The sequence below is a fragment of the Salvelinus alpinus genome, chromosome 13 (genome assembly GCF_045679555.1).
Source record: "Salvelinus alpinus chromosome 13, SLU_Salpinus.1, whole genome shotgun sequence".
In the NCBI taxonomy this organism is placed as follows: domain Eukaryota; kingdom Metazoa; phylum Chordata; class Actinopteri; order Salmoniformes; family Salmonidae; genus Salvelinus; species Salvelinus alpinus.
Window position 1 is genome coordinate 34,239,284 of NC_092098.1, and position 16,937 is coordinate 34,256,220.

Sequence of the window (16,937 nt, forward strand, 5' to 3'; positions counted from 1 at the left end):
TATTGCACAGTGGCCTGTTGGCTTTCGAGAAGGCAGTTTCCATACGTTATTGTAAAAACGGTCCCACCCATTACAAGTCAATGTGATTGGTTCATTCCACTGTCACTTCAAAATATTGCCCATATACAGTTGAATGGCAGATGCTTTTTTATCAAGCATCTGAGGGCCTAGCCAATGTCTGACTTAGCTAGCTAGATTTATCTCCTGTAACGATCGTTGTTGGAAGGATGGTCGGACCAAGATGCAGCGTGGGGTAGGTTAATCATTTTTTATTCATGAATAACCGGCACAAAACGAGTAACAAACGAAAGGTACCGCTTTGTAGGGCTAAAAAGCAACAATACAAAAACAAGATCCCACACCCAACAGGTGGAAAAAGCCTGCCTAAATATGATCCCAATCAGAGACAACGATAGACAGCTGCCTCTGATTGGGAACCATACCAGGCCAACATAGAAATACACAAACTAGAGTACCCACCCTAGTCACACCCTGACTTAACCAAAATAGAGAATAAAAAGGCTCTCTAAGGTCAGGGCGTGACATGCCCCAGAAACCACCAAAGAAAAATCCTGATGGATATTTTTTTCTCTTCAGTGTTACCCTTTACATTCTAGCAAAAACTGAAGAGATTAAATCAGAACATCATTGAAAATAATAATTATTAGTATTTTATAAATCCTGTGCCTTTCTCTGAAAGCGTAGAAGGCCCTCATTGTTCCCCACTGTTTGGGTTAGTAATAATTTGTAGAGGGGATTTATTTGCCTTCAGCATGCATTTTTTTCACCATTCTGATTGTCTAAAAAATCCATATGTTCTTCTGAAAGATGAACACAGAAATATAAGAGATTTTGTTGTAGACAGAACACATCGGAGTATGATTCAATTGCATTGACATGCACTACTCAGCCCGTACTTTACACAGACCGGTGTGGCATAAACAATCAGAGCTCAGTAGGCCTATATGCAAATAGACCATTGCCCTATATGGATCTGTGCCATTTACTTTGAACTGGACTGTGTTTACAGCATGAGCGGTCTTGAGTAGATGCACTTGTTTTGAGATCAAAGTGAGAGCTGCATGTAGCCACGTGTGCACATTTTGTTAATATCCTTCACTAGTAAGTTATTAGTTATTAGCCAGTTATAGATCATTTTCAGTCAGTAATAGGGGAGTGATTGCTTCCTACTGTAACGGCAGTCTAAGTCGTCCTCCTCATCGGACGAGGAGAGGCGAGAAGGATCGGAGGACCAATGTGCAGAGTGGTAAGTTTCCATGATATTTAATAAACACGAAAACAATATACGATACAAAACAACAAACGAACATACCGTAACAGTCCCGTGTGGCGAAACACTAACACAGGAACAAACACCCACAAACCACACGTGAAACCCCGGCTGCCTAAGTATGATTCTCAATCAGGGACAACGATTGACAGCTGCCTCTGATTGAGAATCATACCAGGCCGAACACAAAATCCCAACATAGAAAACACACATAGACAACCCACCCCAACTTACGCCCTGACCATACTAAATAAATACAAAACAAGGGAAATAAGGTCAGGAACGTGACACCTACAAGAGCACAAAACGTAAGCGAGTCAGGTAAAGAGCTTCTCTTTTTTTTGGTCTTAAAGGTGCAGTGTTGTATTTTGAGAAAGGCTTGAATAAGCGAAGTAGCCAATAGGCAGAGGGTAGCATAATTTGTCTGATTCTCTGTAATAGTGGTATGGGAATGATAATGCATTTTATTTTGTAAAGTGGTTTCTTGCATCAAACAACATTCTCAGTCACCTTGTTGTCACGTATACACAGGGAGTCAAGAAGCAGGTGCAGAATGAGAGTTTAATAACAATAATGCAAGGCAAATTAACAAAACGGGGATGCATACTGAACAATAAAACTAACCAATACTGCCTGATTACCTAGGCTACTGAGGGCTAAATAATGGGAAGGTAATCAAGGTGATGATGAAGTCCAGTTGTGCGTAATGATGCGGAGCAGGTGTGTGTAATGATGCGGAGCAGGTGTGTGTAATAATGGTTGCCAGGTTCTGTGGTTAGTAGACTGGCGATGTCAAGCAGAGGGAATGGAAGTAGGTGTTACACTTGTCTGAAGAACAAGTGGATAAACAGGTTAATGTCAAGCCCTACATGTTTTTTTTCAAAAGTTTCATGGAATATAGGCCTACATTGAACACCACACATAGGCTCCTACTGTAGGCTGAATGATAGAACAGCTATTTCCATGTTAAAATGTTATGGGATGAATTTTCACCATTGTTTTTGATGGTAGGTCATTCTGGTAGGCCTACATTATGATCAAATAGCCATAGTAGCCTACAAGGTCACTGTTAAGACTGTAACTTAAAGCGGGCACAGCCTCAGTGTTCACAGTAAACATTCGCTGGAAGTTCACAGAATTTTCTGTTAAAGTTTGCGCTCAGTGCCCCCAAAAATTTGAGGGAACATTGCTGGAGACACCTTGCAGTTTTCTGTAACATTTGCTAGTGAATAGTGGTAGTGTGGTTGCAAATTAAATAACTGCTTCGCCTCAGTTAGCCAAGATGGTTATCTAGTCAGCTAAGGTTGTTTACAGTTAGCAACCGTTTGCTACTGTGACACTGTCTTTTCATGAACCTGTCAAAGAAAATGACAAGGTTTCTGTAGTTGTTTACATTTTACATAACATACATCCATGTGTATCTACTTTCTATACATATTGTTGAGTAAACAACTATATATGTATTTTTCATGTTTAGACAGCAAACTTTCTCCTTTATCTTCACTCTCCTCACACATTTGCACGTTTTGCTATTTAGCAGATGCTCTTATCCGTCCGTACCGCTTCCATTCCAGCTAATGCCACTCTACATGGATACTGTACATTTGCTACAGTGAAGCGAATCTCGGGTGATTTGCATTGATTTATTGACTCCTTGCCGTCTTGCTTTTGGCATATGATTACCACAGCCAGCATGAGTCTAGAAGGACATTGGAGGGAGAAAATGGGGTTGGGAGAGCGAGGCAGAGGCACTGCCATTCACTATACCTATGAGTCATTGAGTGAGTGTACTGGCCTAATCCACCCCCAGCCCTTGGTCTTGACCTATGGTGGGGGGCCCACTCACGCACACCCCAGGATCCCCCAACGTGCTGGATCCAGAGGGGGGACAGGTTCCCGGGGGATGGCAGGTGGCAGCACATGTAGCCCTGGGGGGCAGACAAACGAACAAGGAGGGTGAGCTCTGTCATGCGAGGTTGGCTCTTTTTCCTCAACTTTCAGTTGGTTGTGTAACACAGAGTATGTTATTGTTGTACCGCCTCTGCCTGGGCTTTTGTGGAACAGTCTATTGGATTCTTGCCTCTGCACTGTTTTGAGTCCCTGTTGCGGCTTTCGTTCTCCTGCTATATTGGTGTCAGTGGAGGGATCACTCCAGTGGTCTCACGAGGCATTGGGGAGCATGCACTTGTGCGAGTTTGAGGCTCAGTGCTGGCTTCTTTCTGGAGGTGAAATACTGTAACACAATATACATGCATAGTAGAGATGAAACGGTATGAAAATGTAATATCACGATTATAGTGACCAAAATTATCACGGTTATCAGTATTATCGTGGTATTGTTCAAATGTGCTGAAAATGTTCAGAAAGTACTGATACACACACTGAAATCATTTCACCAAGTTTTATATTGAAAACCAACAAACAGCAAATATAATTAGCAGCACTATGCACTTTTTGTCTGCATAAACATTAAAATAATAACATTAACATTAAAGATGGCACCATGTGGCCATGAGGTAAAAGTTTCCTTAGTACAGGTTTTAATGAACACAACCTTAAGTAAGCAAATCAAATGCGCATATAAAAGCAACACAAGTAAAGCAATGTGCATGTAAGAACAATACAACCATATGTAAACAAATCAAATGAACAGCACTGATTGTATGTCCGTTCTCTCCTTCATAAAGAAATAAGTTGCTGCTGGCCTAACATCCTGTATGTATGTATCTTTGTTCACTTGTAAATGTTCAAATGTAAAAATGTCAGCATATTTACTTTGTCCGGTTTAAGTAGTGATCTGCGAGGGGAAACCATGTGCACGCTAGCACTGAACACTCTCTGATGGCACGCTGGTTGCTGGGATGCACGAAAGCTTCCTGGCAACCCTGGCAAGGTGAGGCAGCTCTGATGCATGGCCCCTCCACCACACCAGTGGATCCTCTCCTGCTGGAATGGGTGGCAGAGACAGGTAGACCTTGATCTATTATTTTACTCTGTCTTCTGGAGTGGTTGGAATCTGACCCTCTTTACCTCAACAAGGCAGCAGGGAGGTGATCTTTCTCAGCAACCCAGCCAGGCCTTCCCATCTGATGCCGCTGTGGGGGTGTTGGTGGTGGAGGTGCTGCTGGTGCTTTGTGGTTCTTCCCTGACTTGTGCAGCTGCCATCTAAAAAGCTCCTTTTGAAGTGGGGGTCAATGAAACAAGCCATGTGCATGACTCTCTTTGCCTTCTCTGTGTATCTGTTGATAAGGTCTTCTCTCATTACCCTTTTCATCCCCTTGGTCAGGGATGGCTCCATATCCTTTTCCACCAGAACATCACAGGTGATGGTGGTCCAGGACAGGCTTGATGGCTGACCGTGTCACTCGTGTCTCTGAGGCAAGTGCATATGTAAACTTGCTTAGAGGTTTAAGGAGCTGGCACAGTTGCTCCATGACACTTATGTCGGCATCCTTGGCCATCAGATGCCATGTTCCTCTTTCTCCAGCCAGTGTCGCACAGACTGGCTGCTGTTGGCTGAGGAAACGCTCAAGCATCTTGTGTGTAGATCCCCATCGGGTCACCACATCATGGATCAGAGCCTTCGGTGGCATGTTGAGGGCAGCTTGCTTTTCTCTCCGTTCTCTCCTCCTCTTCCAGCTCCGTGAGAAGCCTTGGACTAGATGACGGCAGGCCTTGACTACTGTGTCAACTCTCTGAATTTTCAAAGCCTTTGAGATGACCAGGTTCAAATTATGGCCAAAGCACCCAAGCCACAGATCTGGGAACTCTTCAAAAGCCTTGATCATGTTTGTTGTGTTGTCTGTGGTTATGCAGACCAGGTCTTTCTTGTTGATCCCTGTTTCTCCAGGCAGTTGGATTCCAGTTGCCAGTCTGGGGTGAGGTAATGGATAGTGAAGCTGATGTAGGGTTGACCACTGGTCCAAAGGTCAGTAGTTGCAAACCATGTGCCTTGAGCCAAACATTTTCCAACATCAGCTTTAACCTGGTTGTATAGGTTTGGGATTTCATTATTGGAAAAAAGTGTTCATGATGGCACTTTGTAGTGAGACCACGGCAACCTTCATCGCCTCAGAAAGCCAGGACTCTCAACAATTTGTATTGGCACCATGTCCTTTGCACTGTAATATGAAAAGGCTGCAGTGAGGTCTTGAGCTTTTTTTGATGTGGGTGCATAAGCAGCCTGCCTTTTAAATGCTTGCTTGAGTGTCTATGTCACAACTGTAGATGAGGAGGGACCAGTAGCATCACTGGTTTTGCCTGCTGCACGCCCACTCTGTAAACAAGGGAATAGCAAATGTATTATTATTGGTGGTGTTTGTCAGGTTTTGGCCAGGACTATTCAGGTTTTGGTCACTAGATTTCCCCATTGCGCCTTTTTGAACCTTTTGTTTTTTTCCCTTCTAGTTATTGTTTTCACCTGTGCCTCATTTCCTTGTAGGTATTTAAACCATTAGTGTCACTCAGTTCTTTGCTCTGTGTTTGTATGTTAGCTCCCAGCCCCATGCTGTGAACATATATTTCTCTTGTTGGATTTTCCAGAGGTACTCTGGTTTTGTTCTTGTTTATTTTTGATTCGTCTTTTGAGGTTTGTTTTTTCCCTGCTGTTCTTACCACTTTGTGGATTTTCTTTGTATTTTGGAGGATATCCATTTTTTCTCTTGGCTTTACTTTTGACGTTGTGGATTTATATTTTTGCCTGAAGATCTTTTACCTTGATTAAACCACCGTCTCTAGTACTGCTGTGTCTGCCTCATCTTCTGGGTTCTGCCGACTATTAGTGACTGTTTCTCACACCGGGTCCTGACAGTGTTACATTATAATTATGATCACTCACTCACACACACAGTCTATCTCTTGTGTTGCATTTGAGTATATGCAATGACCCCATCCACAATTTACATAAATACAAATGAGACTTGTATAGGAGTCTATAGTGTTTCTCCTGTTGGAACACCTTTACAACCAAGTTGACTGCTGGATTTTAAATGAACAAAATATGTTGGTTGGGTGGCTAAACTACATAACGTGTTATCGTGTGCAATGGGCGAGTAGAGTCTGCAGACACACAACGCATACAGCAGCTGAACAAGGTGTAGTGTTTTTACAAGAGTAGGTAACACTGAAAGCCTCAGTTTATATTATTGACAAGCTATTAGCAAGTTAGACAGACAACCCATTACATTTCCCCCCCATTCAGAAGTCCCCACATCATGCATTGAGCTAAAGGTTAACTTACCTTGAATTCGCTATAAAGTGGTGGTCACGAAGACGACTCAAGTGTTGTCGCCTTTCGCAGCGATTTTTGTATGTTCTGTAGACAGGGTGACCATCTTTGATTAAGTTTCCCTCAGCACTCTTGTAAAACCCAAAATACGACCACACTTCAGATTTGGTCCTCTTAGAAGGCTGAAAATCTCCCGAGAACTGTCACTGCCTTTCGCCACGTTTTCACACACAAAACCCACGTTGCGCCTGCGTCAGACTGTTGCTAACTTTGGTTGATGCTGGACAGTATTTACCATGAGTTTTTCAAACCGTGGTAATCAAACAATCGTCGGGAATTTTACCTGGTTTATCGTGAAACCGGTAACCGTTTCATCCGTAATGCGTAGTAGCCACGGTTTGAGTCCCCATTGCAGCTCTCTCTCTCTCTTCCGGTACAGTATTACTTCTACCTTGAGCTTGTGGAGTGATCTTGCAGAGGCTTTCATCCTGTGGGAGATAAATAGGTTCACATTATAACATTCATAAATACATCATACACTTGAAGTCGGAGTTTACATACACCTTAGCCAAATACATTTCAACTCAGTTTTTCACAATTCCTGACATTTAGTCCTAGTAAAAATTCCCTGTTTTCGGTCAGTTACGATCACCACTTTATTTTAAGAATGTGAAATGTCAGAATTATAGTAGAGAGAATGATTTATTTCAGCTTTTATTTCTTTCATCACATTCCCAGTGGGTCAGAAGTTTACATACACTCAATTAGTATTTGGTAGCATTACCTTTAAATTGTTTAACTTGGGTCAAACGTTTCGGATAGCCTTCCACAAGCTTCCCACAATAAGTTTTGAATTTTGGCCCATTCATCCTGACAGCTGTAGTAACTGAGTCAGGTTTGTAGGCCTCCTTGCTCTCACACGCTTTTTCAATTCTGCCCACACATTTTCTATTGGATTGAGGTCAGGGCTTTGTGATGGCCACTCCAATACCTTGACATTGTTGTCCTTAAGCCATTTTGACACAACTTTGGAAGTATGCTTGGGGTCATTGTTCATTTGGAAGACCCATTTGCGACCAAGCTTTAACTTCCTGACTGATGTCTTGATGTTGCTTCAATATATCCACATAATTGTTCTCCCTCATGATGCCATCTATTTTGTGAACTGCACCAGTTCCCTCCTGCAGCAAAGCACCCCCACATCATGATGCTGCCACCCCCGTGCTTCACGGTTGGGATGGTGTTCTTCGGCTTGCAAGCATCCCCCTTTTTCCTCCAAACATAACGATAGTCATTATGGCCAAACAGTTCTATTTTTGTTTCATCAGACCAGAGGACATTTCTCCAAAAATTACGATCTTTGTCCCCATGTGCAGTTACAAACCGTAGTCTGGCTTTTTTTATGGCGGTTTTGGAGCAGTGGCTTCTTCCTTGCTGAGCTGCCTTTCAGGTTATGTTGATATAGGACTCGTTTTACTGTGGATATAGAAACTTTTGTACCTGTTTCCTCCAGCATCTTCACAAGGTCCTTTGCTGTTGTTCTGGGATTGATTTGCACTTTTCGCACCAAAGTACATTCATCTCTAGGAGACAGAATTCGTCTCCTTCCTGAGCGGTATGACAGCTGCATGGTCCCATGGTGTTTATACTTGCATACTATTGTTTGTACAGATGAACGTGGTACCTTCAGGCATTTGGAAATTGCTCCCAAGGATGAACAATTTTTCTGAGGTCTTGGCTGATTTCTTTTGATTTTCCCATGATGTCAAGCAAAGAGGCACTGAGTTTGAAGGTAGGCCTTGAAATACATCCACAATTACACCTCCAATTGACTCAAATGATGTCAATTAGCCTATCAGAAGCTTCTAAAGCCATGGTACCATTTTCTGGAATGTTCCAAGCTGTTTAAAGGCACAGTCAGATTAGTGTATGTAAACGTCTGACCCACTGGAATTGTGATGCAGTGAATAAGTGAAATAATCTGTCTGTAAACAATTGTTGGAAAAATTACTTGTGTCATCCATAAAGTAGATGTCCTAATCGACTTGACAAAGCTTTCGTTTGTTAACAATACATTTTTGGAGTGGTTGAAAAACAAATTTTAATGACTCCAACCTAAGTGTATGTAAACTTCCAACTTCAACTGTATATTTACAAATATCGTAAATATGTCAAGTTTACTCAAAAAAAATAGTTAACATTATTAGTGTAGAGAAACCAATGGGAATTAATACATTTTGTATTCGTCCATTTGAAGTAGTGGCCGGCTAGAAACTATTTTGATGAGTGGGCCATGAGTGATGACTAATCACCTTTTTCATCAGAACCACGCAGAATAACAACGACGCCAGACATTCTTTCAAAACCTCTTACAGCACAAGCCCTCCCTTAACCAGTCAGGTACGCACCACCGACTGACCCACACCTGATGTAAATGCTATACTCCTCTCTGTCCTTCAAGCATTGTCAACTCCTCACACCCATTCATAACTTCTACGTGCTGTACCCACTACATTTTCAACTCTACTCTAGCTGACGTCTTGGCGTGAGTCACCCACTGAATCCAGCTGTTCCTACATTAAATATAATAAAACTGGCAGCCTCCTACTGTATTGTGCTTGGACTATAATCCACCTACAGTGAGTGAGTCACCATACCCATCCAATCCCCTTGTCGTGTACAGAGGAGGTGTAGGAATCAAGGACTCATCGAGAAGCCACCAACTGTGAATCAGTCAGCAGCCCTGCCTACCTTTGGCACACGGTGGTCATCCATGCCGTCAATATGTGGCTGCCTCATTTGGAGACTGAAGCATGGCCGGTGTTTGTTCCCTGGCGTTGCCATGGTTTCCAGCATGTTCATCACTGCACTCCCTACTCGATCTCTCCCTTCCGCTCTCTCTCTCTACGTGTTTTGCTGACTCCACACCAAGCATAGTGAGGGAGAGGACTAACTCACAGCTCTGTATGTGAAGGGTACGTCTACACAGGTGGTCCCACACAAAAAACAATCCTCTGACACTGTTTTTTAAATGTTGAAGCTTGTATAGAGTGGAACACAACTTTGGTAACAGCTTGATCTAACGATATCATCTCAAGCTTCTTTTTGATTAATTTGCAGATTTGAGAAAATACTCCTTAAGTTAGGCCTAATTAGGTTGTTAGTTCATCTTTACATGCTGATATAAAAAGTACAGTTCAAGTCTTTGATTCAAATTACAGAGTTAGAATATAGAAAATGTAGGAAATAATGCATGAAAACAGGACCAAATGAAATAGTCTTCAATCTATCATGTCCATACTTTATCTCCAAATCTGCTCTGCATACTAGATCTGGTCTGTACACCATTGTTTTCACCTGTATATACAGAATTTAAGTGGACTGGACAGGTGAAATAATGTAATGACCTTATCACACTTTAGAGGATGACTTTGCTTATAAATGGTTTGTGTAGCTTTTATGTATTGTGTATAAAGACTGTCAATACAATATGAAACCTATTCTAAGTTGTAATTTAAAAAAAGAATTGACCAGGGAAAAATCATGCGTTCAACAGAAAGTAATTTAACATTTGCTTAATAACCAGATAATAACAACAGGTGTCCTGGGTAATATCATATACAGGTACAGTAGCTGCCTAAATAAAGGAAACGCTTGACTAAATGAGAGCTACAAAGTATATTGAAAGCAAGTGCTTCCACACAGGTGTGGTTCCTGAGTTAAGCAATTACAATCCCATCATGCTTAAGGTCATGTATAAAAATCCCAGTTGCCCATTATTTTGACAAACGACCAAGGCTAGAAGAAGAGATCTCTGAGACTTTGAAAGAGGGTTCTCAAAGGAGCATAGGGTGTTAAAGCAGTGTAGGCTCCTCAGAGGATGAAGGGGAGGACCATCCTCCTCAGTGAATTTCATAAAAATAGTAAAATATTTTTAAAAGTCATCCATTTTAGATAAAACTATACGAAATATATTCACGTGTCAAATAATTGATTAAAACACACTGTTTTGCAATGGTCTACAGTAGCCTCACCAGCACTTTCTAGAGTAGCACCATGGTGTAGCCAGAGGACAGCAAACTTTCGTTCTCCTCTGGGTACATTGACTTCAATACACAACCTAGAAGGCTCATGGTTTTCACCCCCTTCCAGAATTAAACATTAATTATGAACAACATCCTCCAACCTATCAAATATCTTGCAGAATGAACTGACATGTTGTCCACCCAATCAAAGGATCAGAGAATGAATCTAGTACTGAAACCATATGCTACAGCTAGCTAGCATTGCAGTGCATAAAATGTGGTGAGTAGTTGACTCAAAGAGACAATAGTTGAACAGTTTTGAACAAATTAATTTCTTCAAAAATGAAGGAGAATCAAGAGAGAAAGCTATATATTTCGTCATTTCCCCCCCCTTTCACTTACTTAGCTAGCAAATATAGCTCGCTAGTTTAGCCTGCTCAAACACCCAGCGCAAACAGAGGGATGCTATGTTAGCTAGCTGGCTATGACTAGCCAACACGACACTGGAACTCTTCTGAGTCAAAGTACGCTTTTGGTTTTACTCATTTATTGCCACCAGGGCCCGCCGGTATAACTACAAAACTGCTTACTGACTCTACACTATAAGTTTACTGCATGATTGCAGCGGGTTTACGAACGTGCTACACCGATGAACTATGTTGACTATTACGTATTATGTTACTTTAGATAATATGGTGACGATGCAGGCTGTGTGTAGCGATTATGATATGGTTTGGCTTGGAAAGGTTTTTCGCCTGGTCACATACAGCTGATGTGTTGTGCATTGAAGTCCACAAGCGAAGGGAAAAGGTGAGAGGAGGAGAGTGCATAGATGTGAGAAGGAATGCAACGTGGCTGCTATGAAAGTGAACTGTGTTTACCTGTGATCAGGGGTGTATTCATTCTGAGATTCTGTTGATTTTTTTTTTCTGAAACGGAAGCAAACAGAATGAAACGGGGATAAACATACCTGAATTTGTCCAATAAACTCTTGTTTGCAACTGTTGGACTAATAATTACACCATAGGTCAGCTACATGCAGGCAAGAGTGTGCAAGGCGGTATTGAATGTGTCACCTCAATCTGTCACCTCAAATTTTTCTCTCAACCTGTGTGCACCTATGTCGTAAACTTTCATTCATAGGCTGGGTTGTTGCAACCTCATGATGGGTATAGGGAAAATTCTAATATCATGTAGTAGCCTAAACCTATCGATGTTACATTGAACTGGGTGAATGGAATATGAATGACAGTCATCCAACACGCTGTAATAGAAATAAGGCCATGTGTCACGAATATCACCGAAGGTGGCTCCCCTTCCTGTTCGGATGGTGCTCGGCGGTTGTCGTCGCCGGTCTACTAGCTGCCACCGATCCCTTTTTCCTTTTCGTTTGTTTCTGTCTAATTGTTTTCACCTGTTCCTTGTTGGGGTTTTGGGATGGGTGTTATTTAAGTTCGTTTTGCCCGCTGGTGTTTGTGCGGGCTTGTTGGTTGTTACGTTTGGTGATGTATCGTGTTTTGTTTTGGGTTTTCGCTGTCCAGTGTTTGTAACGAGGTTTGGGGTTTGTTTAGCGCCAGTGTTTTGGGCATTCACCCATGTTTTGGACCTGTTACGTTTTGAAGGACATTAAAGCGTTTTCCCGTTCATTTCGCTCTCTGCATTTGACTCCTCACTCATTTCACTCACCCATCATTACAGAAGCCCGCACCACCAGATGGAGTCAGCAGGAGTAGCGACCACCTCTCTCCCCACGATGGAGGAGAGAGTCCATCATACGTCCATCCTCCATCGCATTGGATCAGCAATGGATCAGATGATGGAGAGGATGGACCGTTGGGAGAGGAGTGGTCTCCCTACTACCCCACCGACCCTCCCACCAGCAACTCTACCATCTCCTCCAGCGGGATCCGGTGCCAGCGCTCTGCGCATCACGCCTCCGAGGGAGTAAGATGGAGCAGCGGCAGGGTGCCAGGGATTTCTGCTACAACTCGATCTCTACCTGGCCACTGTTCGGCCTGTGCCCTCGGATGAGGAGAGCGTGAGTGTCCTCGTCTCCTGCCTGACGGGTAGGGCCCTGGAGTGGGCCAACGCCGTCTGGAACGGGCCCGACTCAGCGAGGGGTCACTACCTGGAGTTCACCCGTCGTTTCCGGGCTGTGTTCGATCATCCCCCGGAGGTCCGAGCGGCGGGTGAGAGGTTGTTCCATCTCCGGCAGGGGATGAGGAGCGCGCAGGACTTTGCGTTGGACTTCCGGACTTTGGCCGCTGGAGCAGGGAGGAACGACAGGGCCCTGATAGACCATTACAGGTGTAGCCTAAGAGAGGACGTCCGCAGGGAGCTGGCTTGTCGGGACACTATGCTCAGCTTGGATGAGCTGATCGACATGTCTATCCGGCTAGACCATCTGCTGGCTGCTCGCGGACGTTCTGAAAGGGTCCTGTCAGTTCCACCTCCTGCCCCCCCCCGTTCCCATTCCTATGGAGCTAGGAGGGGCTGCATCTAGGGAGACCGGAGGAGGAGGCTCCTCCTGTACCCAGTGTGGCCGGAGAGGGCACACTTCCGGTCGGTGCTGGAGGAGTCCATCTGGGAGTCGAGAGGGCAGGCAGAACACTCCTCGGTCACCCCAGGTGAGTCAGCACCACACTCTCCCAGAGCTTCCTGTTGGTCACATGTTTTTGTTCATCTGTTTTCTGAGGTTTTTCCCCTCTCTCCAGCATAAAGCGCTAGTCGATTCAGGCGCAGCGGGGAATTTTATAGATCGCGGACTCGCCCAGAGTTTGAGGATTGCGTTAGTTAAGGTAGACCCCCTTCCCCGTGCACTCCTTAGATAGTCGGCCGTTAGGGTCAGGGCTGGTCAGGGAGGCCACGATTCCTCTGGAGATGATTACGCAGGGGAATCATAAGGAGCGGATTAGTCTGTTCCTTATTGATTCACCTGCGTTTCCGGTGGTGCTGGGGATTCCCTGGCTGGCTATTCACAATCCTACTATTTCGTGGAGACAGGGAGCTCTCCAGGGGTGGTCTGATGAGTGTTCAGGCAGGTGTTTAGGAGTTTCCATCGGTGCAACAACGGTGGAGAGTTCAGACCAGGTTTCCACCGTGCGCATTCCTGCTGAGTATGCCGATTTGGCTATCGCCTTCAGTAAGAGGAAGGCGACCCTATTACCACCCCATCGACAGGGGGATTGCGTGATAAACCTCGAGGTAAACGCTGCACTCCCCAGGAGTCACGTGTATCCGTTGTCCCAGGAGGAGACGTTGGCTATGGAGACATATGTCACGGAGGCTCTGGGACAGGGGTACATTCGGCACTCCATGTCACCCGTATCCTCAAGTTTCTTTTTGTGAAGAAAAAGGAGGGTGGTTTGCGTCCGTGTATTGATTATCGAGGTCTAAATTCCATCACTGTGGGTTTTAGTTACCCACTACCTCTCATCACTACGGCGGTGGAATCATTTCACGGGGCGCGATTCTTCACGAAACTGGACCTCAGGAGTGCGTATAATCTGGTGCGTATTCGGGAGGGAGATGAGTGGAAAACCGATTTTAGTACCACATCTGGCCATTATGAGTACCTCGTCATGCCGTACGGGTTAAAGAATGCTCCAGCCATCTTTCAATCCTTCGTTGATGAGATTCTCAGAGACCTGCATGGACAGGGTGTAGTGGTGTATATTGCCGACATCTTGATCTACTCCGCTACACGCGCCGAGCATGTGTCTCTGGTGCGCAAGGTTCTTGGGCGACTGCTGGAGCATGACCTGTACGTGAAGGCAGAGAAATGTGAGTTTTCCAAACGAGCCGTTTCCTTCCTGGGTTATCGCATTTCCACCTCGGGGGTGGTAATGGAGGGTGACCGCGTCAAGGCCGTGCGTAATTGGCCGACTCCGACCACGGTAAAGGAGGTGCAGCGGTTCTTAGGGTTTGCCAATTACTACCGGAGGTTTATCCGGGGTTTTGACCAGGTGTTGGCCAGGCCCCTATTACCTCACTGCTGAAGGGGGGGCCGGTGCGCTTGCAGTGGTCAGCAGAGGCGTACGGAGCTTTCCGTCGTTTGAAGGCGCTGTTCACCGACGCGCCAGTGTTGGCGCATCCTGACCCTTCTTTGGCGTTCATAGTTGAGGTGGACGCATCCGAGGCTGGGGTTGGAGCTGTGCTCTCCCAGCGCTCGGGTACGCCACCGAAGCTCCGCCCCTGTGCTTTTTTCCCCGAAGAAGCTCGGGCCAGCGGAGCGGAATTATGATGTGGGGGATAGGGAGTTGTTGGCCATGGTTAAGGCTCTGAAGGTGTGGAGACACTGGCTTGAGGGGGCTAAGCACCTTTTCCTCATCTGGACTGACCACCATAACCTGGAGTATATCCGATCAGCTAGGAGACTGAATCCTCGTCAGGCAAGGTGGGCCATGTATTTCACCCGATTTCGTTTTACGATCTCGTATCGACCAGGTTCCCTCAATACTAAGGCCGACGCGCTGTCCCGCCTATATGACACTGATGACCGGTCCATCGATCCTACTCCCATCATTCCGGCTGCCAAGCTGGTAGCACCGGTAGTATGGGAGGTGGGCGCGGACATCGAGCGGGCACTAAGGGAGGAACCTGCGCCTCCACAGTGCCCGGAGGGTCGTAGGTACGTGCCGCTCGCTGTTCGTGATCAATTGATTCGATGGGCTCATAGTCTACCCTCGTCAGGTCACCCGGGTATTTCGAGGACGGTGCGAAGTCTTAGAGGGAAGTACTGGTGGCCTACCTTGGTGAGAGACGTGCGATTCTATGTCTCCTCCTGTTCGGTGTGCGCCCAGAGTAAGGCTCCTAGGCATTTGCCACGAGGGAAATTACAACCCCTCCCCGTTCCACAACGGCCGTGGTCCCATCTATCGGTGGATTTTCTTACTGATCTTCCCCTGTCTCAGGGGAACACGACGACCTGGTCATTGTGGATCGGTTCTCTAAGTCCTGCCATCTTATCCCGTTGCCCGGTCTCCCTACGGCCCTGCAGACAGCGGAGGCACTATTCACCCATGTCTTCCGGCACTACGGGGTGCCCGAGGATATCGTTTCTGATTGGGGTCCCCAGTTCACGTCCAGAGTATGGAAGGCGTTTATGGAGCGTCTGGGGGTCTCGGTCAGCCTGGAGTGGGTGCAGCGCTCTAAGGAGACCTGGAGAGCCGTCCAGGAGTCATTGCATCAGGCGAGTGGATGGCAGAAGAAGAGCGCTGACCGTCACCGCAGTGAGGCCCCCGTGTTTGCACCGGGGGACAGGGTCTGGCTCACGACCCGAAACCTGCCCCTCCGCCTGCCCTGCCGGAAGCTGGGTCCGCAGTGTGTAGGGCCATTTAAAGTCTTGAGGAGAATAAACAAGGTGTGTTATCGATAGTTACTCCCTTCGTATTATCGTATTAACCCCTCGTTTCATGTGTCTCTCCTCAGGCCGGTGGTAGCTGGTCCCATGCAGGAAGGTGAGGTTCCGGAGGTCCCTCCGCCCCCTCTGGACATCGAGGGGTCCCCGGCGTACACGATACGGTCCATTCTGGACCCCAGACGCCGGGTGAGGGGCCTGCAGTACCTCGTGGACTGGGAGGGGTACGGGCCGGAGGAGAGGTGCTGGGTCCCGGTGGGGGATATATTGGATCCAACTATACTAAGGGAATTCCATCGCCTCCATCCGGATCGCCCTGCACCTCGCCCCCCGGGTCGACCCCGAGGCCGGTGTCGGCGCGCTGCGGGAGCCGCGTGTCAGGGGGGGGGGGGGGGTACTGTCACGAATACCACCGAAGGTGGCTCCCCTTCCTGTTCGGGTGGCGGTCGTCGTCGCCGGTCTACTAGCTGCCACCAATCCCTTTTTCCTTTTCGTTTGTTTCTGTCTAATTGTTTTCACCTGTTCCTTGTTGGGGTTTTGGGATGGGTGTTATTTAAGTTCGTTTTGCCCGCTGGTGTTTGTGCGGGCTTGTTGGTTGTTACGTTTGGTGATGTATCGTGTTTTGTTTTGGGTTTTCGCTGTCCAGTGTTTGTAACGAGGTTTGGGGTTTGTTTAGCGCCAGTGTTTTGGGCATTCACCCATGTTTTGGACCTGTTACGTTTTGAAGGACATTAAAGCGTTTTCCCGTTCATTTCGCTCTCTGCATTTGACTCCTCACTCATTTCACTCACCCGTCGTTACCCCATGCTCATATTTTTTTTTTTTAAGTCTTCCCTCATCTTAAATGGCACCGACCGCCACTGATTTAAAGGGTGTGTGTGTGTGTGTCTCAGTCACCAGATCTCAACCCAATTAAACACTTATGGGAGATTCTGGAGCGGTGCCTGAGACAGCATTTTCCACCACCATCAACTAAAGACCAAATGATGGAATTTCTTGTGGAAGAATGGTGTTGCATCCCTCCAATAGAGTTTC

General features: G+C 45.9%; 1 long non-coding RNA gene across 1 annotated transcript in view; it reads left to right on the forward strand.

Annotated features, from left to right (window-relative positions):
- Positions 1 to 16,266, forward strand: part of LOC139537582 (uncharacterized) — a 97,638-nt gene extending 81,372 nt beyond the window's left edge. The window contains exon 3 of the long non-coding RNA XR_011667566.1: positions 15,974 to 16,266. This is a non-coding gene — a long non-coding RNA (uncharacterized lncRNA). The remainder of the gene's footprint in view (positions 1 to 15,973) is intronic.
- The last annotated feature ends 671 nt before the right edge of the window (positions 16,267 to 16,937 follow it).